The sequence below is a fragment of the Peromyscus maniculatus genome, chromosome 9, assembly GCF_049852395.1.
Source record: "Peromyscus maniculatus bairdii isolate BWxNUB_F1_BW_parent chromosome 9, HU_Pman_BW_mat_3.1, whole genome shotgun sequence".
In the NCBI taxonomy this organism is placed as follows: domain Eukaryota; kingdom Metazoa; phylum Chordata; class Mammalia; order Rodentia; family Cricetidae; genus Peromyscus; species Peromyscus maniculatus.
In genome coordinates, this window is record NC_134860.1 from 52,744,268 (window position 1) to 52,767,807 (window position 23,540).

The 23,540-nt window shown below is 46.2% G+C and overlaps 1 long non-coding RNA gene across 1 annotated transcript; it reads right to left on the reverse strand.

Annotated features, from left to right (window-relative positions):
- Window positions 1-13,738: 13,738 nt before the first annotated feature.
- On the reverse strand, window positions 13,739-21,388 carry LOC143267384 (uncharacterized). Its single transcript, XR_013042408.1, has 3 exons — window positions 21,164-21,388; window positions 15,857-17,541; window positions 13,739-14,739 (listed from the first exon to the last, which is right to left on the reverse strand). It is a non-coding gene; the product is annotated as an uncharacterized LOC143267384 (long non-coding RNA).
- Between the last annotated feature and the right edge of the window lie 2,152 nt (window positions 21,389-23,540).

Below are 23,540 nucleotides of genomic sequence, written 5' to 3' on the forward strand. Positions count from 1 at the left end.
TTCCCTGCCTCAACACTTACAGGGACCCTCCTCAAGTCTTTTATTATTATTATTTTTTTATTTTAAAGGAACCATCTAAGTGCTCATTAATAGAGAAATAGTCACAAAGCAGTGGTGGTGTACACCTAAAATCCCAGCACTCGGGAGGCAGAGGCAGGCGGGTCTCTGTGAGTTTGAGGCCAGCCTGGTCTACAGAGTGAGTTCCAAGACAGTCACAGCTACACAGAGAGACCCTGTTTCTAAAAACGAGAGAGAGAGAGAGAGAGAGAGAGAGAGAGAGAGAGAATAAAATAAACCAGGACAGAGTTCTTAACCATTTTGGTCTCAGGACCTGTATACACTCTTTTTTAAATGTATTTGTATTATTTTCCATCGTGTGTAGGGATGTGCGTGTCTGAATGTGTGTAGGTGCACATGAGTATGGATGCCTCTGGAGGCCAGCGCCATGGAATCTCTTGGAGCTGGAGTTCTAAATGGTTGTGAGCCACCTCATGTGGGTGCTGGAAACCAAACTTAGGCATTCTGGAAGAACAGCAGGTGCTCTTAACTTTTGGGTCATCTCTCCAGTGCCCATATATTCTTAAAAAAATTATTGATCACTCCTGGGTGCTTTTGTTCATTTGGGTTTTATCTACTAACATTTACTGTAATAGAACTTAAAAGCGGAGAACATTTAAAAGGTTGTTCAATAAAAACAATACACTTATTGTATGCTCACATAAATAAGATTTTAAATGAAAAAGTAGTTATGTATTCTAAATAAAAAAAAATGAGACGAGTGCATTCATTGCTGTTGGATCCAGCCCAGCAGCTTGTGAATGCCATGTTAGTACTCTGCCCACGAACTAAAGCTGCAGCTTTCCTTTTCCTTTTCACTCTAAAGCAGGGTCTCAGGATCTGTCTAAGTTGCTTAGGCTGGCCTTGAACTCACTCTGTAGCCTCGGTTGTCTTTGAATTTGTGATGCTCCTGCCTCAGCCTCCAGACCAGTTGGGATTACAAGCTTTTGTCATCTGGCCTGGATCATTTTTACAGATATATAATATAAGACAACTAGACTATCATACCTACTTCTGACTTTATTCTGTTATGAAGTGCTGATTTTTAAATTTTATTTTTATATTATATATATGAATGTTTTGCTTGCATGTAAGTGTGTGCATCTTGTGTGTGCCTGGTGCCCACTGAGGTCAGGAGAGGGAATTGGATCCCCTGGAACTGAAGTTATGGGTGGTTGGAGCTGTCCTATCAGTGCTGGGAACTGAACTCAGGTCTTCTGCAAAAGCGTCAGTGCTCTTAACCACTGGGCCATCATTCCAGGCCCATAATACATTATTTTAATGGGAGAACAATATATGAAGAGTGTAAGGCCTCAAACAAAGAGAAGAGAGAGGAGTATTAACTTTTTCGGATAGTTATACATTTAAAAATGTTTAATAGTATATACTAACTATACACAGCAATGGGTTTCATTATCACACTTCATACGTGTATGTAATGTATTTTGGTCACAGTCTCCTTTCATTGCTCTCTCGTTGTCCTTCTTCTGACTCCCTTCCTCTTTACCGTTAGCCCCCTTCTGGTCTCTTTTGTTCTTCTGTTCTTTTTTCTTTCTCTTGTCCTGATGACCTCATACATTTTATTTTATTTTACTTTTTTTTTGTTTGTTTGTTTGGTTGTTTTTTTTCAAGACAGGGTTTCCCTGTGTAGCTTTGCGCCTTTCCTGGAACTCACTCTGTAGACCAGGCTGGCCTCGAACTCACAGAGATCCGCCTGGCTCTGCCTCCCGAGTGCTGGGATTAAAGGCGTGCGCTACCACTGCCTGGACCTCATACATTTTATGTGGGTTGTTTGTGAGAGTATGGGTGAAAGGTTCTTTACAGGAGCACTTTATCCGCGGCTACACGCTGAAGAGAATGCCTCTCTCACCCCGGCAATCTTGGGCCTGTGAGCCACCCCCCTGTCAGCGACTGCTAACTGCCTATACATCCTCAGAGAGAGAGGAAGGTCCTCATGAGTCCCTTCCTATTCCATGACCGGGTGTTGACAGGCTCACAGCTGCTATGAGCTGTATAACATACCGCCTCCTCCTCTGGCCTTTACAGTCTCTCCATCCTCTCTCCAGTGATGTCTCCTGAGCCTTGGAGGAGGTGACAGAGACGTCCCATTTGTGGCCGAGAATCCAACAGTCACTTATTCTCAGCGGTTTGACCAGTTATGAGTCTCTGCAGTTATTGCTGCCCACTGCAAAAAAAAGGAGCTTCACTGTCAAAATTATTTAGAAGGCGATTTGATGGGCACATCATAGCAGGGCCTATGACCTCTTCAGCCACGGGCTTTTGATGAGGTTTCCAGTATTAGTTCTGAATTTTCTCCTGTAAGGTGGGCCTCAGTTTAAAGCGGAAAGTCGGTGGTGGTCACCCCCAATCAGACTCGCCCCATTACACCAGTGCGCACACCTTGCTGGGCAGGTAGGTCAGTACTGTTGCAAATGAAGTCCATAGCTAAGTAAAACTGTCCGCCGCCATGAGGGCTAGCCACTGGGGAAAGAGTTTCCAATTTACTTCTACCTTGATTTCCCCGTATCCTGTGTCTAGAGGTGGTGGCGTCTTCAGTCACAGGATCTTACCACCATCTAGGTCGGCTGGGCAAACAACCGCAGTGACAAAGGAGTATTGTTTGGTAGCGTGTCCAAACGTGACCTTTGCTAGTTTTTAAAAGGTTAGCTGCGATGTGGAATCTGAAGCAATATTAATGAGTATGTTTGGATTCTATGATCTTAAAATGCTATTGGTCTGCCACACAGTTTGAGTAAATTCATATTTCATGCCTGCACGATTCTATAGTGTCACACATTGGTCATCTGGGAAATTTTGCTTCACTGAGGTATAAAGGTCTACACGTTGATACTGTTCATTGTTCAATGTTCAAAAAATAACATTTTTTTTCACATTGCTCTCATTAGCAAACTCACTGTCAGGAAAATGTCAAATTTTTTCACAACTTTTTTTTTTTTTTTTTGCTGGAAAGTTCAGATATTATCATTGACAGGTACTGTTGCAACTATTTTTACTTGAAGTGACATTCTCTGCGTTTCTGAGGAAGTGTCTGCCAAATCCCCAGATCTGAATAATCACAGCGTGTCATTCTCTTCAATGAAACTAGTCTCATGTGAGCAAACATGTAGTTTAGCCCATGTCACAAATAACTGCAAATAATTTCTTGAAGAAAGCCATTGCTTTTCAGTACGCAGCAGACTGTTTCATGTGCCATTCCTGTTTCTTCACAAAGAATGTTAAAAAGATGTACCCTCAAGAATCAGAGGTAAAGAAGTAACCTAAGAGGCTTTCTCCTGGCTGCAGGCATACGGCAACAAAGAACAGAAGGACTGAGGGGGGTTTTCGTCTCTGCCTTGTATCCTAGGTACTGGCAGACTTACCCAGTAGCCCCTTTTGTGTCGCTGGTGGAACTATCGAAACTATTGTCCAAGAATCCAAACCCAAAACACTGGTCTAAATGTGTGTGTGTGTGTGTGTGTGTGTGTGTGTGTGTGTGTGTGTGTGAGAGAGAGAGAGAGAGAGAGAGAGAGAGAGAGAGAGAGAGAGAGAGAGAGCTAAAACACTTGTCTATACAACTTTACTACTACTTGGATTTCCTGCCAAGTCACCTAAATAAGACCTGGATAATGACGAGGTGTCATCATAACGTGAAAGGGGCAAATCTCACCGGGCTCCACCCCTAGTGAAGAGCTGTAAGCAACCATTGACTGCTGAGAGGAGAAGAATCAGTCTGACCCAGGGATGAGCACCCTGATAGGTTATCCAGTCCCAAGAGGGCAACCCCAAACACATGCACGTGAGCAACACTAAATGGATTCTCTCTCTCGTATAATATATGGGGAGGGAGAGGTGGAAGAGATATAAACACAGCCCTCATGTATGAAAATCTCAAAGAATTTAAATAAGAAGTGTTCAGATGAGAGAAGGTGTTTTTCTGAGTAGTGCATGCTGTTTTTGAGAGGCTATGAGGAAACACACAGTCCCTATGCATGGAAGCAGAAGAGCAGAGATCAATGCAGACTTCATGCTTGCAGCTGCGTCCTTAATTTGACAAGTGACTGTATTGTTGCAAAGTGGCATCACACGGCTTCAGATTTCATTCACTGCATTCAGTGCAGTCAAGCTTTGCCATCCGTGAGTCGCTATGGGCTTCTCCAGCTGAAGTGGTGTGATAACTTACCCGGGAACAGGTTCCGTAACTTTTCCACTTTTCCCTTGAAAAGCTGACAGTGTTTAGCTTTCAAAGAGTGTATCATATCTACATTTAAGGCAGCTGATTCAATTTTCTCTAAAATCGCAATGTCTCAAAATGATGCTGTGGCTTGCTCAGACTTTTTCAATACTCTTTGTTCTGTAGGTATAATAGCATATACTGCTAATACCCACATAAATGGGGCAAGCAGAGTTCATATATTTGCTTTTTATTTATTTAGTTTTGCAATTTCTTTGTAGGGTATCTCTCCATTCTTCTAGTCAGAGAACTCTCTGGAATGTCAGTTTCCTCTTCCCTCAGCATGCTCAGACGTGGGTGAGGTAGCTGTGTCCTGAGAAGCAAAAGTCGAACATCTTTCTTAAGCCACCCCAGGTCCTGAAATGGTTTTACAGGTTAGAATAAAGTATTACACTTTAAAATAGTGTTAGATAAGATTATAAAGTTTCTAAGGGTTTATTCTGCAGAATAAGAGGCTATGACATGCTTGGGAGGTCTGTATCACATCCCCCAAGGCTCAGGGACCATCCCAGAACAGGGGGTGGGAAGACCTTCTAAGAGCCAGAGGGAGAAACAGTATTTACTGATACGACGCTGCATTTGCACACACCAACCGTAGCCACTGAGACTGCGTACACAAGACCTGTTCGCTCAAGGTCTAGCCAGCCCTAATCCCAGCATGTGTAGGGGAGGGGCTCAGGAAGTCCCACCCTTAGCTGAGGCGTTATTGGCAACTGATGGCTTCTGGGGAGGCAGAGTCAGTTTTGTTCAGGGATGTGGCCCCTCAGAGGCTGCCCATGCTCCAGTAGAGATGCTCGTATATCCAGGAATGTATAGGCAGCCCTAAGTGGATTCGATGAGTTAAGAAAAAAAAAAAATAGAGCACATAAAGTTGGGAAGGGGCACTACCACTTCTCCGACTAGAAGAACGGAGAAATACCCTACAAAGAAATACGGCAACTCTTATAAAAGGAAGCATTTAACTGGCCACCTCCCCCAGCTCCTTCCCTCCCCAGCTTGGGCGGAGGTCTTTCCCCACTCTCCTGAATTATGGGACTGTAAATTCCACTGTTATTGGAGTTTATTCAGATATAAGCAGTAGTGTCGGAAAACCAGCTCTGCACCAGAGCCAGGAAAGCCAACCAGCAGCATCTTCACAGCCAAGGTAGGAATGATGTGGCCCAGGCCAGGGCCACAGGCTCCACGGGGCAAAGGGCTCCTGGAGTTGTCCGTCTCGCTCCGATTTAATTCTTGTGCGCCATCTCCTTCTCTCTGGCTTCATCTGCAGCTCACTCAGTCTCTGTAGGTCGGTCACATAAGCCCTTAGGATTGCCAGGGCCACCTCAGCTTTCTAAGGAGCAGATGGGTGGAGAGAGGGAGATAGACCAGCCCAACAGGACTCGCAAGCTCTCTTTGCTGATTTTCAGTGTTTCTAAAAAGTTTGTGCTTCTCATTTTCTCCCTGAATCTTTTCTCTTTTTCTTCTTCCCCCCTCCCTCTTCTTCTCTTTCTCCTTCCTCTTTTCTTCATGACTGAAGATTGAACCCAGGACCTCATACACGTTAGGCAAGTATTCTACCACTAAGCTACAGGCCCCAAACTCTTTTATTTTTATTTTGTGATATGGTCTCCATAAGTTGCTCCGGCTGGCCTTGAACTTGCAATCCTCTTGCCTCCGCCTTCTGAGTAGCTAAGGTTATAGGTCTGCACTACCAGTCCTGGTTGTCTCTCCTAATCTTTCTTTTCTTTTTCTTTGCCATCTCTTTTGACGTTGGACCTGCCATTGAAGGTCATCCACCTCTGAGGTGTGTCCGTTTGGTTTCCTCACTCTCAAATCTAGGCATCTGAGTTAACCGACATGGAAAGGCCCCCCTCATCTCTGCACACTGTTCACTCGAAACAGGCCAGAGCCGGTTTTCGGTTCAGTGGGTTAGCTTTCCTGTAACACCATAAGGCAAGCTCAGTCCAGCAGGCCAGAAAAGGGACAGCCACAAACTCGCTGAGTTTGGCTTCTCGGAAGTGTTATAACTCAGGCATTCCAGCAGGGGGCTCCCTAACACAGAGTGTGAAGCCTCTCTCTCTTTTTTTTCTTGCGGGTCTGAAGATGGGATCCTCCTCTCCCTTACTCTCACGGCGCGGGGTTAATTTGTGTTTGTGGCTTGGGGAGAAGAATCCTCCACAGGGGTATTAGAATGTTTAGAGCCCCGTGTTAGGAAAGATCAACCAACATCTGCAACTCCCTCTGCCCCTGGAAATACAGGGCTATATATAAATGCATCTCGTAGGAAGGAGGGAGGGAGGAAGACTGAGGGAAAAAAAACAGGGTAGGTCTAGTACCTACGAAAACCATTTTTGGAAGTAAAATAGCAAAAGAAACAAATTGGACGCCAAGGCTGAGCCTGCCAAAGCAGAGCGTTTGGTTGCCTCCAAGAGAACACTAGGTACAGACCCAAATTTAATATAAAATTTCCCTCCGTTGCCCGAGCAGCACCCATCTACTTATAATTTATAGACACCAACTCCAAGCTCAAGGGAATTGGGTTATGCAAGGGTTGCTAAGGAACAAGGGCAGCCTTAGTAGGTAAGGCAGGGTTGCTTAGTAACCAGGAGTCCCTGGGTGATGGAGTGGCCGGAGCAGGTTTGGAACTGACAGGAATCATTCACACTGCAGTCTCCTGCAAGCTCGTGTCTATGAGTCTCTCGGCCTGGCACTGCCGGAGCTGACCGCTCTTCTGGTTCCCGGTACCCAAGGGCCCTGGGCTTAATCCTGTTGCCCACACTCTCTCCCTATCTCTGCAGGAGGCTAGTCCTACCTCAGGGTAGGAAGTCAAGACATAGGACTTTCATGCCGGGAGATACAGGAGCTTCAGGAGGGTTGACATGGGGCTGCGACAGTCGGGTTTGGGCGAAACAGCATCCTGTAGACAAACTGCTCATATTTTTCCAACTCATGGAGACTGAGACTCCAAGGCCAGACCCTCACCCTGCCTCCATACCGCACATAACTGCAGGGCATTCTTCTTTCCTCTTTTTTTTTTTTTTTTTTTTTTTGGGTTTTTCAAGACAGGGTTTTTCTGTGTAGCTTTGTGCCTTTCCTGGAGCTCACTTGGTAGCCCAGGCTGGCCTCGAACTCACAGAGATCCTTCTGGCTCTGCCTCCCGAGTGCTGGGATTAAAGGCGTGCGCCATCACTGCCGGGCTCTTCTTCCCTCTTGAGAGACCTCCTGGGCTCTCTACGCTGCTGTACCTGGCTTGGCCCCCCTTAATGGACACGGTTCAGAGAACTTCCCAGCCTGCTTCTTCAGTCACAGCCTCTCCCTCCAGACACGCAGGTGTCCCTCCTGTCTCCCGAGTCCCCTGGATGGTCACACTCCCCCATCCCTCTTATCACCTCTTTCGCAGACATCTGTCCTGGCTTCCCCCTCTTTCCCAAGTCCTGGTCACCGGCAGCTTCCTTAGCCCGACTTTCACTTCAGCGTGAGCCTGAACCCGGGAGTGCTGAGTCTTTCCGTGATTCAAACCCTTGCCAAGGATCAGGCCTAGAGGTGAGTTGGGGAACATTGTTCTCCATCCACACTCTGCTTCCTGGTCAGGCTCCTTTCAAGACATTCTTTGAAGACTAAGTATTTATTTTTTATTAATTATTTTTTTTTCATTTATTTTACATACCGGCCACAGTTTCCCCTCACTCCTCTCCTCTCATTTCTCCCCCCACCCCATCTACCCCCCTCTCCATCCATTCCTCCTTTTCTCTCTCCATTTGGAAAGGGAAAGGCCTCCCATGGGCTTGAACAAAGCATGGCCCATCAAGTTGAAGCAGGACCGACCCCCGCCCCTCCACCCCGCATCAAGGCTGGGCAAGGTAACCCAGCATGGGGAACAGGTTCCTAAAAGCCAGCTAAGTGTGTCAGGGACAGGTCATGATCTCACTGCTAGGGGCCTCACAGTCAGACCAAACTACAGAACTGTCACACACATGCAGAGTGCCTAGGTTGATCCCATGCAGGCTCCCTAAGTCCAGAGTCCATGAGCTCCCACCAGCTCAGGTCAGCTGTTTCTGTGGGTTCCCCTGTCATGACCTTGACCCCCTGGCTCCTCCAATGCCTCCTCCCTTTCTGCATCTGCTTCCTTCGGTTACCACATGAAGGCTCTCTGGTGACAATTAGGGTCGTCACCAATCTGATTACGGAAGATGGCCAGTTCAGGCGCCCTCTCCACTCTTGCTAGGAGAAGACTGAGTATTTTTAACTGCAAAGATTGTTGTTCAAACAAAGCCCTGGGTTTTTTACTTACTTTACAGTACCAGACATCTATCTATTCTGTCCGGTGGAGCAGCCCTCCAATCTGACCCAAGAGTGGTTGGTTACTCCTATAAGGATCATGCCGCTTTCTTACCAGTGGGTACATCTTGCGAGGCAGGTTGGCATTGTAGTTCATAAGGCTCACTGCTGGCTGAGACCATTGGTGGTTTATCTCCCCCAGCAGCTTACCTAGTCTTCTGGCACTGTGAAGGCGGGCAAGCAGGAGGAAACCTCCGGTTCAATTACAGCTTCTTTTCTTTATATCTTGAAACAAAGATGTGGTGGTGTCTTCAGCAATATGGATGTTTTAAATTAAAGACAGGGTCTTCCTATGAGGAAGCTTAGGGCAGCTGGCATGGAACCTACTAAGTAGACCAGACTGGCCTCAAACTCACAGAAATCTGCCTGTTTTCTGCCACCCAAGCACCGGGTTAAAGGTGTGTGCCACCACACTCAGGCAACAAGAGTGTCCCATCATCTACTTCCTGGTGGCAACCAAGAGTATTGGCAACAGCTTGTAGTGTTTGGGGGGATTCTGGGGTCTTTTTGACCAACAATTCATAAGGAGGTATCCCTTTACTGAGATGTAAACCTAATTTAAAAAGAGAAAAAAAAAACCAATAAAATAAAATAAAATTTAGAAAACCCAAAATAACCTTGGCTGAGGAGGTTATAGATTCTTAGAATACCTCGATAGTGTTTTTATCTAAATTGATGCACAACAACAAACCGCTGTCTTAAGATGTATGTTTATACACGTAGATGAGGCTCTCCTCAGACAGGATTTTCTTTGCAGTGGATGGTAGTGAATGCAGAGACCCACGGTGTCTGCGGTTGCTTAGGATACATGATGGCTGAGTGCTTAGCCCCAAGTGGGCCCTTTATACCACCCGCTTTGAGGCTCAGGGAATACTGTGGAAGAGAGAGTAGAGGGAATTGAAAAGCTGGGGAGATAAGGAGAAGAGGTACAAAATGGCGTCTTTAGGGCAGGACTCAGCTGCTGCAGACGCGATCTCACAGCGCCTGTGATTGCCTGCACTCTTCTGCACAAGGTGCAGCTTGCCAGCAGGCCGCCGTGGATCACCTGGGGGCCACTAGGCCTGGTCCCTCCCTGATGACTTACCAGTAACTGATGGATGGGTCCCAGGGGGAGGGGGAGTCATCGCCTTCGGGAATGTGGGAAACAATAAGCCCAACAGGCACCCACGGACAATTCCAAGCCTGTGGCCACACAGGTGAAAACCAGTGGGTCACAAAACAGACCAACAAAAGACACGAACGTGGCAAAGGAGAGCACTAAAAAGGGTGAGCGTGAAAGTAAAGAGAGTGGACTACACACCCACGTGAAATTGTCAGAGAAAAAATTCAATCGATAAAGAAGCGTGAGAAGAGGATTGCAAACTACCAAAACCCCGACAGGTGTGGTGGCAAACACCTGAAATCTCAGCTCTCTGGAGGCAGGGTCGGATGGATCTCTGTGAGTTGGAGGCCAGCCTGGTTTACAAGTGAGTCCCAGGCCAGCAAGGGTCACAAGTGAGACTATGTATCAAAAATAAACAAGCAAACAAGCAAGCCAGCAAATAGCCTTTGGACATCTCTGTGAAAATCCTTGTGTTTTTAACCATTGAGACAAGGCCGAGCTGGTCTTGAATTTGAGCTAATCTGCCTGCCTCAACCTCCCAAGTTCTGGAATCTGTGCATGAGCCACCAGACCTGGCTACAAATTTGCTTTTGGGAAGGAATGTATGAAGTTCAGTTTTTGAATTGGTTTTGACCTGCTTGAGTGTTAAAGTTTATCACGAAAGTTTTGTTCCTTTGGTCTCATTCTCCAAATCACATCTTCCACTTACCCCAGAAGCACTCTCCTGAACTTTATGGTAGTCATGACCATGCATTTCCTGAGTTCTAGTGTACGTTTGCCTTATTGAATGACAGAATGGCGTTGTCTGTTTGGGAAACTTGTACAATTAGGTGCCCATTTTGAATTAGGTTTTCCTCACTGGGTATCTTTTCAAGACTGTGCACATCAGTTTTCATTGCTGTGTAATAGTTCACTGTACAAACATAGCAGAACTTAGTGATTTCTTCTACCACTGATGAGCACAAGGACTTGTTTCCACCTCAGGGCCCTGACAAAGTCTGCTGCTGTGAACACACAAGGGTTTGCCACACAAACTCTGCCCCTTTTTTCCGGGTATGAAATTCTCCACCCACTGACAGCCCCTTTTCCAGAATGACTCTATTTACCCGCTGTCTAGAACTGAATGGAAGTTTCTGTTGTTTTTACTTTTCAACTGGGAACTGGGAACTATGATCACTAATCAGTAAGATGTGGTGGCACACACCTCTAGTCCTGGTGCTCAGAAGGCAGGAGAAGTGGGCATTCTCGGCATGGCACAAAGAAACTCCCGAAGGGAAAGTCATCTGGTGAGGCCATCACGTGCCATGCTACCAAACCCAGCCAGCAGGTAGTGGTTGAGATGGCCCCTGTGTAACTGTGACTCATCATTGGTGGGACTTCGATTCCACAGTCTGAGTGATTGGTTAGCCACTGAGAAGGGGAGGGAAGTTCAGGAAGCATGGGCCCTTGTTGAGTGGACTACCTTTGATAGAGAGAAAAAAAACCAGTAACATTCTCAGAACTGTAAGTTTGAGGTGAGAAGTAGTTTGTGCTGAGTTCCTTGTTAGAACTGGTTACACAACACTCACCCCCACTCCCACACACACAGCCTGCACACACACACACACACAGCCTGAACACACACACAGCCCCCCCACATAGCCTGCACACACACACAGCCTACCCACACACAGCCTGCACACACACACAGCCTGCACACACACACAGCCTGCACACACACACAGCCTGCACACACAGCCTGCCCCCTGCCACCACAGAAGCGAGTAAACACTGGTCTATTTGTTTCCGTTGCTGTCCAACGTCCTCACTTGATTTTGATGTTCCACGAGGAGGGGCAGGGTGAGCCTGGCCTTCAATGAAGTGTCTTAAAATCTACTGCCCAGTGTCTGGGAGGCAGAGGCAAGCAGATTTCTGTGAGCTCCAGAGTAGCTCGAGCTACACAGTGAGCTCTTGTCTCAAAAGGAAGTAAGCTCTTGAAGTAGCATGAGATAGAGAAGACTAGTCATTAGACACTGATTCACTGGCTTGTTTAGTGATTTACTAAAGTACTGTTTGCACTTCCTATTTGCCAAGCATGACTTCACTTGGGAAGTGAATGATCTGGAGAAATAGCCGACACCACGGGTCATTGCCTTTAATAACCTGCTGACCGCCTTGTATGCTTCTGTAAAAGCTCACTTGCTTGCCCACCCCACCTTGCAGTTTAGAGTACAGAATGAGAATGCCAATGGACCCGGGACCCAGACTTGTCAGGAGCTGTCCTGACTTTGGTCCACGTGTGATATCTCCCTTCTCCTACTCTTATTGGAGTTGACTGCTTATTCTAGAAAGATTCCCACAGCTCTCTTCTAGAGGACCCAGGTATGAGTCCCAGCACCCACATGGCAGCTCCTGACTGTCTGTAACTCCAGTTCTATGGGATCTGATGCCCTCTTCTGTCTTCCACAGGCACCGGGCACACAAGTGGTGCCCAGACAAATATGGAGGCAAAGTACCCATACACATGCAAATAAATAAACCCTGCCCAGTGTCTGATACCATCTAAGAGCCCAGTGATTGATTGCTGATGGGAAGGATGGGATAACCTTGGTCTATTGTCGAATGTCAGGTCTTGTTCCTGGAGTAGGAGCTTTAACCAACCTGGTGGCTCTAACAAACTAGGCTGGCCCACCCGCCTTCAGTAAGCCAATTAGAAGAACCGTCGGTGAATGGCAGAAAAGCAGCTTTATTCAATAAGGTCACACCAGGGAGAGAACCGGTGACCCAGTCCATCTTCAGGGTCCTACAGGAGAGTAAGGTCCGAGCAGCAGAGCTAAAGGTCCCACCCATCTCCCCGTCTCAGTCCAGTTGCTCCTGTGGAGGTCAGTCTCTCCTTGAAAGGTTGACTGACAAATCTTTCTTGGAAGACAAGCTCCTCCCCAAGTTGCTCAGACCTTTCCCTTTTCTATTCCTTCTTTCTTTCTTTCTTTTTCTTTCTTTCTTTCTTTCTTTCTTTCTTTCTTTCTTTCTTTCTTTCTTTCTTTCTTTCTTTCTTTCTTTCTTTCTTTCCTTCCTTCCTTCCTTCCTTCCTTCCTTCCTTCCTTCCTTCCTTCCTTCCTTCTTTCTTTCTTTCTTTCTTTCTTTCTTTCTCTCTTTCTTTTTGGTTTTTTGAGAGAGGGTTTCTCTGTGTTGTTTTGGTGCCTGTCCTGGATCTCGCTCTGTAGACCAGGCTGGCCTCGAACTCACAGAGACCCACCTGCCTTTGCCTCTGAGTGCTGGGATTAAAGGCGTGCACCACCACCGCCTGGCTCTTTGTCCCCTTCTTCCCCCCAGCATGGGTTGCTGGGAGATTCCAACTTCGTGGAGTCTATTGTTTCGATTGTCTGATTTGTGAGGGAGAGAGCGGGCATCTTGAGGACAGCCTTGGTGCTGCCCAGCAGCTGGATACAGCTTCACATGTTTTCTTTTTATATTTGGTATGGTTCTTCAATGTTCTACCACTGTTTCCTGCCCTCAGAGCCCACCCCCACCTCCGACTCCATTTTGAGATGGTGCCTCGCTAAATTGCCCATGCGAGCTGGGAATCTGTGGTCCTCCTGACTCAACCTCCCCAGTAGCTGAGGTTACAGGTCTGTACCACTTGGCCCCCTGGGTCTCAGTCTGTTTATTGCTGTGTATTCGCTGTTCAGACGACTGGCCTTGGCAAAGGTATTTTCTCACAAGTTTTAAACAGACTGCATTTTTACCACGTTCCCGCACACGTCCCTCCTCTCTTCCCTCCCCTTTCTGCTGCTCCATTTGCTCCCCTGGGCTGTTCTGGTCAACTTTTGTTTCACGTATACATACATGATTTATGTATCTGTGTAAAATCTAGGGTCTACAACTGAAAGAAAACATGAGAGAGCTGGGTGGTGGTGCCCATTAATCCCAGCACTCAGGAGGCAGTGGAAGGAGGATTAATGAGTTTGAGGCCAGCCTGGTCTACAGAATGTAGTTCCAGGACAGTCAGAGATACACAGAGAAACCTTGTCTTGAAAAACCAAAAAGAAAATAAAAGATAACATGGTATTTGTTTAATTCACTTAAAACAATAATCCAGTCACATCCCTTTTCCTGCAAACACCATCATCATGGTGTATAATTCCATTGTGTGCACACACCATATTTTCTTATCTACTCCTTGGCTGACAGTTCATCGCTTGGCTATAGTGATGTCACAGACAAGGATGTGCATTTCATCTCTGTGATATGCTGACTCAGAGTCCTCGGGCTAAACACACAGATGTGGTCTAGCCACCATCGGTACGGAGTCCTCTTCCTAGTTTCCTATGGAAACCCCATATACAGATTTCCGCAGAGGCAGGGGAGTTTCCGTTCCACCCACTGTGCCCTGTGTGTCCTCCCCACCCTTCGCATCCCCCTCCATCCTCAACAGCACTTGCTGTTTCCTTAATGACTTGAGTGAGATGGACTCTCAGTGTTGTCTTAATTTTGCATTTCTTTGGTGGCTAATATAGTCTAGATTCCATCTTGATAGGATCTAGGATCACCTGAGAAAGAGACACACCTTGAGGCAGGTCTGTGAGGATATTTCCAGAGAGGATTAGCTAAGTAGTGGCGTCTTCCGACCCTGACTCCAGTTAGATGTCAAGGAAGGAAGAGGAGAAGAGGTTTGGGAGAGATGCGGAGATGCTTGTCCTTCAGGAGGGAACTTTACTAAGAGAGCTATTCACGCTGCAGACAGTACAATGGGGATCCAAAGCAAGAGATAGGTGCAGTTCACAGTGTGCTGTGCACCTTAAAGGTTTCTAGTGGCACATCACGAGGTACAGTCATTGTTAACATGTGAGCTATGTATGTGCGAGCAGTCTGGTTGCATCTGGTTTCTGGGCAGCCGAGGTGGGAAGGATCCTGACTGTCGGTTCTTTGCAGCAGCACCCGGGGGGGTGGGGGGTGGGGGGTGGGGGTGGGGGGCAGCATAGACAGGAGGGATTTGTGCTTGGAACTGTGAGGTTGTCCGTGAAAGCTGTGTTCTAACAGTCCCCGCCGTTTCCTGTATAAGAAAAGAGAGAGGGGTGGCTTTATTAGAAACGAGACAGGGAGCCCACGCTTCTGTCATTAATGGGCGTCAACATCAGTCTGCTTCTGTTGAACTGGGGTATCGCTAGGTTAGTCCCACCACAGTCAGGTGCTGACTGATGGGCCAGAGGCTGGTATCTGGGTTTATGTGTCGGAAGGATATTGTCCACGGGTTCTAAGAGTGTTTGAAGCTGGATTTGTTGAATTCTGGAAGAGGTGAACCATACATGTTTATTGAGAAGAATGGATGGAGGCAAAGGAAAGAGGTGTAGACAGAACAGGCTCTATCAGAGGATGGGTTGCCCTAAACACCCAAGATTTTAATTTTATTTGCCCATTAAAGGGTATTTTCAATTACTCAGTCATTATCTGATACTATGTTAGAGGAGGTTGCCAGGGAGGGGCCAGAGAGTAAGCATATTTTTTTCAGTGGGGTTGTTAAAGATGTCCTGTGGTTAATCCCAAATAAATGATGAAATTTATTCCAAAACGATGGATTGGCCGGAGCTAGTAGACAGGTGTGTTTGTTTTTCCACCTGTTGGCCAGGGCTCCTTTAATATATATACAGGAAGGAATTTGTAGTTTTGCCCCAGGTTAAATATTTGAACAGTGTGCAGCCAGGGATGAGGAAAGTTTCCCTTGTGGTCAGTTTGTGAATGGACCACATGTTCCTGTGTTCTAAGTCTCCTAGGCCAATCCTCATTGGCTGGCCGAAGATTGGAAAGACTGGTCCTGTTCCTTTCCCAAATGCTGGCTGGCTATAGCTTTTGCCTCTAGTGGATAGCAGCAAAGGTGGATGATATTTAAGAGGGAAATAGCTTTAGTGGCTAGATCACAAGCCGTGGGGTGCTGAAACAGTTGTAATTCAGAAGGGGCCAGAAGAGTCAAAAGGAAAATGTTTAGGGTGTTTTTGATGGTAAAAGGCATTGGGAGGCTTCTGCTAAGGTGAGCCTGGAACACGAAAGAATGATTTCACCCCAGGGAGAGCCAACAGGCTCTCAGGATTAATTCTGTGTAAGAGACAGCTGGCCCAGAAGAGCTACAACCGAGAGCTGGGGCATCTCAGTGCATCCCATAAACTGCTGCTTACCTGATTGGGCGGGGAGTCTTCTGAAGAGAAGTTTTAGATATTTATTGGTTTTCAGGCATCTGAGGCAAGCTACGGGACTCCTCCGGCTCAGGAGTTCCTGTCATAAGGCTGTTGAGTCACTCAACGACATGGACAATGACTGACTATTTTAAGAGGCGAAGACAGTCCAAGAGAATGTTAGCTGTGAACCTGCAAAACTCTAACTCTCCACAATTGCTGATGCCCGTCATCCAAGTGCTAAGAACACAGGTGGATTTTATTCTGGGAACTCTATCTTATTTAGATTTTATTTCCCTTGCTGGCCAAACAACACAGTTTGTGGTCTGTGTGGCAAAGACTATCTCATGTCCTCTACTGCTAGGAAAAGCTTAATCTAAGACCTCAGACAAGACTGAAGAGGAAGTCAGTCTTCAGCAGAGAGAACCGGTTGGCAATCCATTAAGGGAAGAATCCATGGATCAACCCAAATCTGAGTCAGACTGGGTCTGGCTTTTATCTTTTGTCCTCTGTATATGAAATGACATTTCCATGTCACATGTAATAGGGGTATTATACTTAAAATATTCAAGAACACAATAAGGCCTAAAATAAGGTAGCAGATGAGGGAAAAAGGTATTTTAACTTGAGTAAGAAGAGTTCAAAGCTTTGAGTATCTCTAACTAGAGGAAATGGAGTTAGTTACTTTATGTTTGTTAGATGTCTGAGTATGTTTTGGGGCTTGTTAGAGCATTTAATTTAGTTGTAGCTTAATATCAATAGGAACACAGTGATACAACTGGTAGGATCCAAAATTCAAGGATTATTATTAAAGTTAATCAAAAGCCATTGTTAAGAAGCCAAAAGAGCTGGATGTGGTGGTGCACACCTTTAATTTCAGCACTTGGGAGGCAGAGGCAGGTGAATCTCTGTGAGTTTGAGGCTAGCCTGGTCTACAAAGGGAGTTCCAGGATAGCCAGGGCTACACAGAGAAACCCTGTCTCAACACCTTCCCCCACAAAAAAAAAAAAAAAAAAAAAGGAAGTAAAAAGAAGGGGGGGATTAGTAAAGACAGAGGGAGTGGAGATGGGAGAGCCCCAGAAAACGCGTGTATGAATGGTGCATAGGATGAACAGTAGAGTGTACACATTCACTAGGTGCAGAAAAACAGAAGAACCATAACGCCTAACTAAACAATATATGACCCAAATAAGATCGCTTTAATCTCTCTTAAGAGATTTACGCAAGAGTGAAGATTTAAAAACAGACAGGACTATCTGATGATAGTCCATGTTTTTTTCCTCAATGGAATGGATTGTTTTGATCCCTGTCATGTTACATGTAGCAAACTGTGCTGACGGAGGAGGAGCAGTTTGTAATCCAGGTCAAACCCACAAAACCTGATTTATGGGCATTCAGTTTCCTGGTAGAGTTTAAATAAACGGCCTTTTGATCAAGTTCCTGTCGCTGGATTGGGTTCCGCAGTTTAATCTGTCAGTCCCCGACTTGTTCACTGGACCAGTAAGTGATGCCCCTGCTCCCTGTTGCGGGTTGCCCCATGGAGTCAGCTTCAAGCTTTCACACTTCTGCTTCCACAGCCATTGTCTATTCATCCGGCATCTCCACGCTCATGGTGTCTCCAGCCCTTGGTCATGCCGCCACCGCCACCACCGCTGCTGGTCCCTCTCAGCTAGCTCCTCATGTGGTGCCTGTAAGAATTAAAGGGGCAGAGGGAAAGAAGACAATACAAACTTCCATTGACCTCAATGCCAAGAGCAGACTTCTGTTGTACGGAGAGGGATGCCTCCTGACCAGAGGCTCAGGTGCCAGGGTGCAGGGTGCAGGTCTAGGGACCAAGAAGAGATTGTGCACCTGAGGGTGGAGGGGAAAAGGCATGGTTTTGCCAGACCCAGAAACTGTTGTTTCCCACTGCTTTTCAAACTGTGGGGTTGAAGATACAGGAGACTGCTGGTTTTTGCAAATGCTGGGCATGTGGCGGGGGTGGGGTGGGGTGTGGGGTGTGTTAGATACTTTCCAGATTTCCACCAGCAGCAGATTTCCTGGAACCATGAGCCTATTCTGGGGCCCTGGTTTTGGGAGGATTTTCCTTTATGAAGGGTAGGGAGCACCATTTGGGTCTGGCTATTTCTTGCTGGTGGGGGCGTCATTCTTGGTTCCTGGGTTGGGGCATCTGTGGAAAAAGCACTGTCTTTCCTTTGTCTTGTGTGGTGGGTGGACTGGATAAAGGCAGTGATGTGATCCAGGAGGAACTTCTGCAAAAAGTGTAAAAGACAGGGTGAAACCCTAAGTATGAGGGTGGCAAGGCGCAAAGGAATGAGTGGCGGGAGGAGCTACGATGTGAGAGAACGGAGAGCCCACCCAAGGAGGAGGAGGCTTGTTGCTGAGTTCTCTGTGTCTGGTCCCCAAGTCTTTGGGCCCCGTCTCGACCAATTTTGATCTGTTGGTGTAGAAGCAGCATTGTTCATGGAGGGTGGGGCAGATCCCTCCATGGGCAGGAGAGTGGAGGTCTAGCCTTCTTTGATTTTTGGGTTACCACAGGGGCCAAAGAATTGAGTTGATCCTGAATGGTGGTGGGCTGATCTGAAATTTCTTTAAGGCTTTCTGCGAGATGGTGAGGCAGAGACGTTAAGTGATGCAAAGAAACTCCCACAATCCACCCGTTCGTTCCTGTTCCGGGTCGTGAAAGGAGGTCCAGAGAGACAAGCTGGCCATCTTGCTTAGCTCTTATTGTGATAGGCATAGAAACAGGGACTGGGGTTTCAGGGGGAATGAGGGAAACAGTAGGGAACACAAAGCCCAGGGTACAGGCACTCGTCCAGTTAGTGTATAAGCATATATAGACATTTGCTCAAAAAGCCCAAGAGTTCTGTCTTGTAAGGGAGGCAAGGAATGGGACCAAAGTGAGTTATCTGGTGCAGGCTGCTCTTCCTAGGGCAGTTTTATCCAGTGTGGTGGAGCCACATGATGACGCCTATGACTTAGTGTTTAAGTGAATGTCTGTTCTTCAGCTGGTCATATGGCAGAGCTTCTGCGTTATCTTTATTTGAAGCTGCCCTGGGACTCTGTAGAATAAGGTATTGACCTCTCAATACTGGGGTCAGCTTTGCTAAGAGGAGGAGAATTGAAGGCCAGGATAAAGGGCATGTCTAACCAAACTGTTTTGCATGTCCCATACTAGTTGGTGGCTGTCTTCGATACTCCTTGAGACTAGGGATGCCTGCCATGAAGAATAGAGTGTGTGTACTGTAAATTTAGTCAATTTTTCCATAACCAGGTTTTATTTTTATGGAAGACTGTATTGTGGGGAATGTAAGCTGGCCTCTTCCTCCAATCTTGTCTATGTAAATAAATAACATTTATATTTGATGCAACTATAAATACAATTCCGGGCATATTGAAGACATTTAATCACCTATCAGATGAATGACCATTAACTTTTATATCTTAATTATCTTTGTTTTTAGTAGTTATTAATAAATCAGAAACCCTCATAAGACTAGGATTTTAACTAAGGTAACTTATCTCTGTTAAGATTTTGAGTTTTAGCTGGGCAGTGGTGGCACATACCTTTTAACCTCAGCACTCAGAAGGCAGAAGCAGGCAGAGTTCAAGGCCAGTCTGATCTACAGAGTAAGTTCCAGGACAACCAAGACTATACAGAGAAACAATGTCTCCAGAAAAGGTACTCTGTAAAAAGGTCTTTTGACCCCCAAGAGTCATGAGCCATATGTTGAGAAATTGTTCCAAGTTCTTTGCCAGACTTAAGGCTGCTGTCTTACTGCATCATAAGATAGGACTATACCAATTTCTGGCATTTAGTAGTTGTGGTACTAACTTTAATTGGCCAATGACCATACTGAGTATTTGGGATTCCAGTGTAGTCATGAGCCTTTTTCAGGGTGAGCCTTTAAGCATAAAAACCATGTTTTGGGCTGACATAGTTCAGTTAACAAAAACAGTCAGAAGCAGAACTAAAGGGGTTAAAAAGCAAGGTTAGCACATTTGAATATTTGCCCAGAACTATAGACATTGATGGATTAGGTCTTTGTTTTAAGATGACCTATGTAGCCTTCTGATTATTAACCCTGTGTTAAAGTTTTAAGTTAACTTTTTGATACAAATGTTACAGATTTTTAACCATACCCAATAACCAAGACACAGAGAACACAGTAAACTCATATACATTTAAGACCAGTCAGAAACAGACATGTAGTGGCCACATATATCCATACATTTAAAACAAACAGACAAAACCTTTCTTATTTCCTCCAGCTGCAATTTCAAGGAGGGATGTCTTACTACCGGCTGGATCCGATTCTCACGGGCACTGGAGAAAGCTGCCCATTATCCCAAGTACCTTCTGCCGTCACACATCTATCTCATCAGGTGCTCAGAGAAAGGGAGGTTTTGGAATTTCCCAGTGACAGACCTCACTAGGAGGAAAGGAGTGTAGACCCACAAAGGATTATTTCCTTCTCCCATGCTGGCGGCACCTGCCGGAGGGGGAGACATGGAAGATGAATCCATGGAGGGTTGGTAAACCGAACCGTAGCCAGTATGGGGAAGGGTAGGAAAGGGTTCTGAGAAGGAGGTTTGGTGTCCCAGGACTGGGCAGAGCGCCCGGGAAGGGGCAGGTTGAGGTGGAGGCTGGGGAGCCGAGGGCTGAGGAGGAGGGACTGGAGGCAACAATGTTTCCTCCTCCTTTTGGGGGTTGAACTATTGCCCTGGGCTTTAGAGCCAAGAAGGATGGAATACATTGACCCTGAGGTGGAAGGAAAGGTCTAAACCATTTTGGAGGTCCTTCCACCAAAAAAGTCTGGGCTACGATGTATGTATGGAAGCTGGTCAGGGTGCCTTAGCCCTCCAAAAACGATGTTTCTGACTGCAGACAAATCAGATAGGTCAAAAGAGCCTTCAGGTGGGCATCCAACTTTGAAGGCTGGCCACTCAAGCTGACCAAGGTTGCGGAGCCTCCCTGGGGAAGACAGTGTCTCCTAAGGTGTTAGCCTTCCTCTGAAATAAGGGAGGCCTCAGAAGCTTGTCCCATGATTTCAAAGTCAGTGATGAGACAGAGACAGGCACAGAAAAGCTAAACCCAAAACCAAAGTTGACAGTAACGGACAGACCAATAGGACCTCACAAAGACACTTAGGGGAGACACAAAACCAGAGCCAGATGCTCCCCTGACAGGAACCAGAGACAAGTCAGGACCTCTCCCGTCCTCTGACCCAGGGAGCAATACTTCGTCCGGTTTCTCCTTTTTTTGAGTCCCAGATAGGCACCAACCAGAAACCAGAAACCAGGGCTTACCTCTAGAGGTTCAGATGACGGAAAAACAGTTCTAGGCACTGCCAAAATCGGCTTTGGGCTCTATGGAGTGGGTGTTCTGATTCTCGGACAATGCACCAAAATGTTGTGGGTCCAGGCTTGGAAACAACCCAGGCAGACACATAAAGCAAGATTTATTGCTGGGCAGCACAAACAGGAACTAACCGGTCAGGGACAACAGTGCAGACTGGAGAACTGACTGTGTCCCCAAATGTTCATCTCGGCAAATATTTAAGCACAAAACCCACAAACATCCGTGCCAAGTTATGGTTACAATTTTCCACCAACCAGGGTGCAAAGATTAGGACTTTTCTAGGAACACTGCTCTTTGGTACGCTTATCTTGTTCTCATTGGTTAGTTCATTCAAGTTTGATGAGGTGGCTTGCTCCCCATTCAGGTCTCAACCTGCCATCCCGGATGTCAGTGATGGCGGTTATCCAGGCAGGTCTGGGGAAGTCTTGGGAACTTAAACTTTCTTTGACCCTGCTTTTAAAATGGAGTCTAGAAACAAGACGGCAATACGTAGACAAGCACCTTTTGTTTATTCCCAACATTATATTCTAAAAGGTCCAAATCAACGCCCACTAGAATCTCTTGATGGGTTCACGAGGGCCACAATTGGACTTTTTTTTTTCCTTTTTAAGGTTGGTCTCTAGAGTGATGAGCCCATGATCTGCTTTTATGTCCTTTAATGGTTGCTGGGACGGCTAAAATTAGTGATACCCCTCCCATATGACTTCTAGACACGGAGAAAGGAGACACTTAGTCATGATTTGATTTTTTAGGGAAAAACAGTGGACCTGCCTCTCCTGGCTGTAGGTAGGTGCTGCAGTGATCCAAGGGCTGAAGTTTAATATGTTGGCAATATTTTTTTTTAATCAAGAAGAAAATGATTAGTGAGATAGTTATATAACATCTTTTTGTTTTTGGTTTTTCTTCCAGACAGGAGTTCTCTGTGTAACAGTCCTGGCTGTCCTTGAACTTGCTTTGTAGACCAGGCTGGCCTCGAATTCACAGAGATCCCCCTGCCTCTGCCTTTGTCTCCCAGTGCTGGAATTAAAGGCATGCATCACCACTGCCCAGCCCTAAATAACATCTTAAGTAAACCTATGTCTAACGTGTGGGGAGTACAGTCTTTTGGATTGCTACCATCATCTTTGTCTTTGCTTACACTTTCCCGATGGGTATTTAACTGGCTAGAATAATTATTATTGTCCAGGCCAGTTGAGGGTCTGGTCCTCAGGGGTCCCTTGGGCTGGAGAGGAACTTCCGGCTCCTCTGGTCTCTCTTCCAGCACTTGTTCTGTCTGTGTAGGGAGAAGTCTGAGTCCTTACTTTACTTTAGCCTCCTTTGGAAGCACTGAAGAGATAGTTCCTCTGTGTTGACCCTTGACCCTTCTGTTTGTAGACTGGACACTGGGTGGAGTACACGGAGGTCTCCATGGCTGCCCTGAACAAGAACACTGATGACTTTCCAGTTACAGACCTTTTTCTTTTCCTTTCTTTTTCTTTTTTGTTTTTTTTTTTTTTTTTGAGATAGGGTCTCACTATGAATCCTTGGCTGGCCTGGAATTTGCTATGTTGACGAGGCTGGACTCAAACTCACAGAGATCCCCCTGCCTCTGCCTCTGAGTGCTGGGATGAAAGGTGTGCACCACCACACCCAGCTTCAGTCACAGAATATTATGAGAGAAGTCTCACAGTTGCCTGGGACTTCATTGACCTCGGAAGGTGAGAGGGAAAATATTTTTCCTTTTAATCCCTCAGACCACATTAGTGTAGCCTGAAAGTATGGTTGTGGAACTCCCAGAAGATCAGTTACACACGTCTGGTACTTTTTAACTATTGTACAAAATTTTGAAAATCCAGACACTTCTAAATAAACTTTGATTGCACATATATTCTAGCCAGTTCTTATAATTGTTGAATTTTGATCTTAGGAACTTTAATAGCATAAACATTATCTTCAAGTCTTTCTGAAAAAACATATTTGTCCTAGTCAGGGTTTCTATTGTTGTGATGAAATAGCAAGACCCAAAACAACATGGGGAGGAAAGGGTTTATTTTGCTTACACTTCAGCATTTCTGTTCATCATCAAAGGAAGTCAGGATAGGAACTCAAACAGGGCAGGAACCTGGAGGCAGAAGCTGATGCAGAGGCCATGGAGAGGTGCTGCTTACTGGCTTGCTCCCATGGCTTGCTCAGTCTGTTTTCTTATAGAACCCAGGACCACAGCCCAGGGATGGCACCATCCACAATGGGCTGGACCCTTGCCATCAATCACTAATTAAGAAAATGCCCTACACGCTTGCCTGCAGCCTGATCTTCTGGAGGCATTTTATTAACCAAGATTTCCTC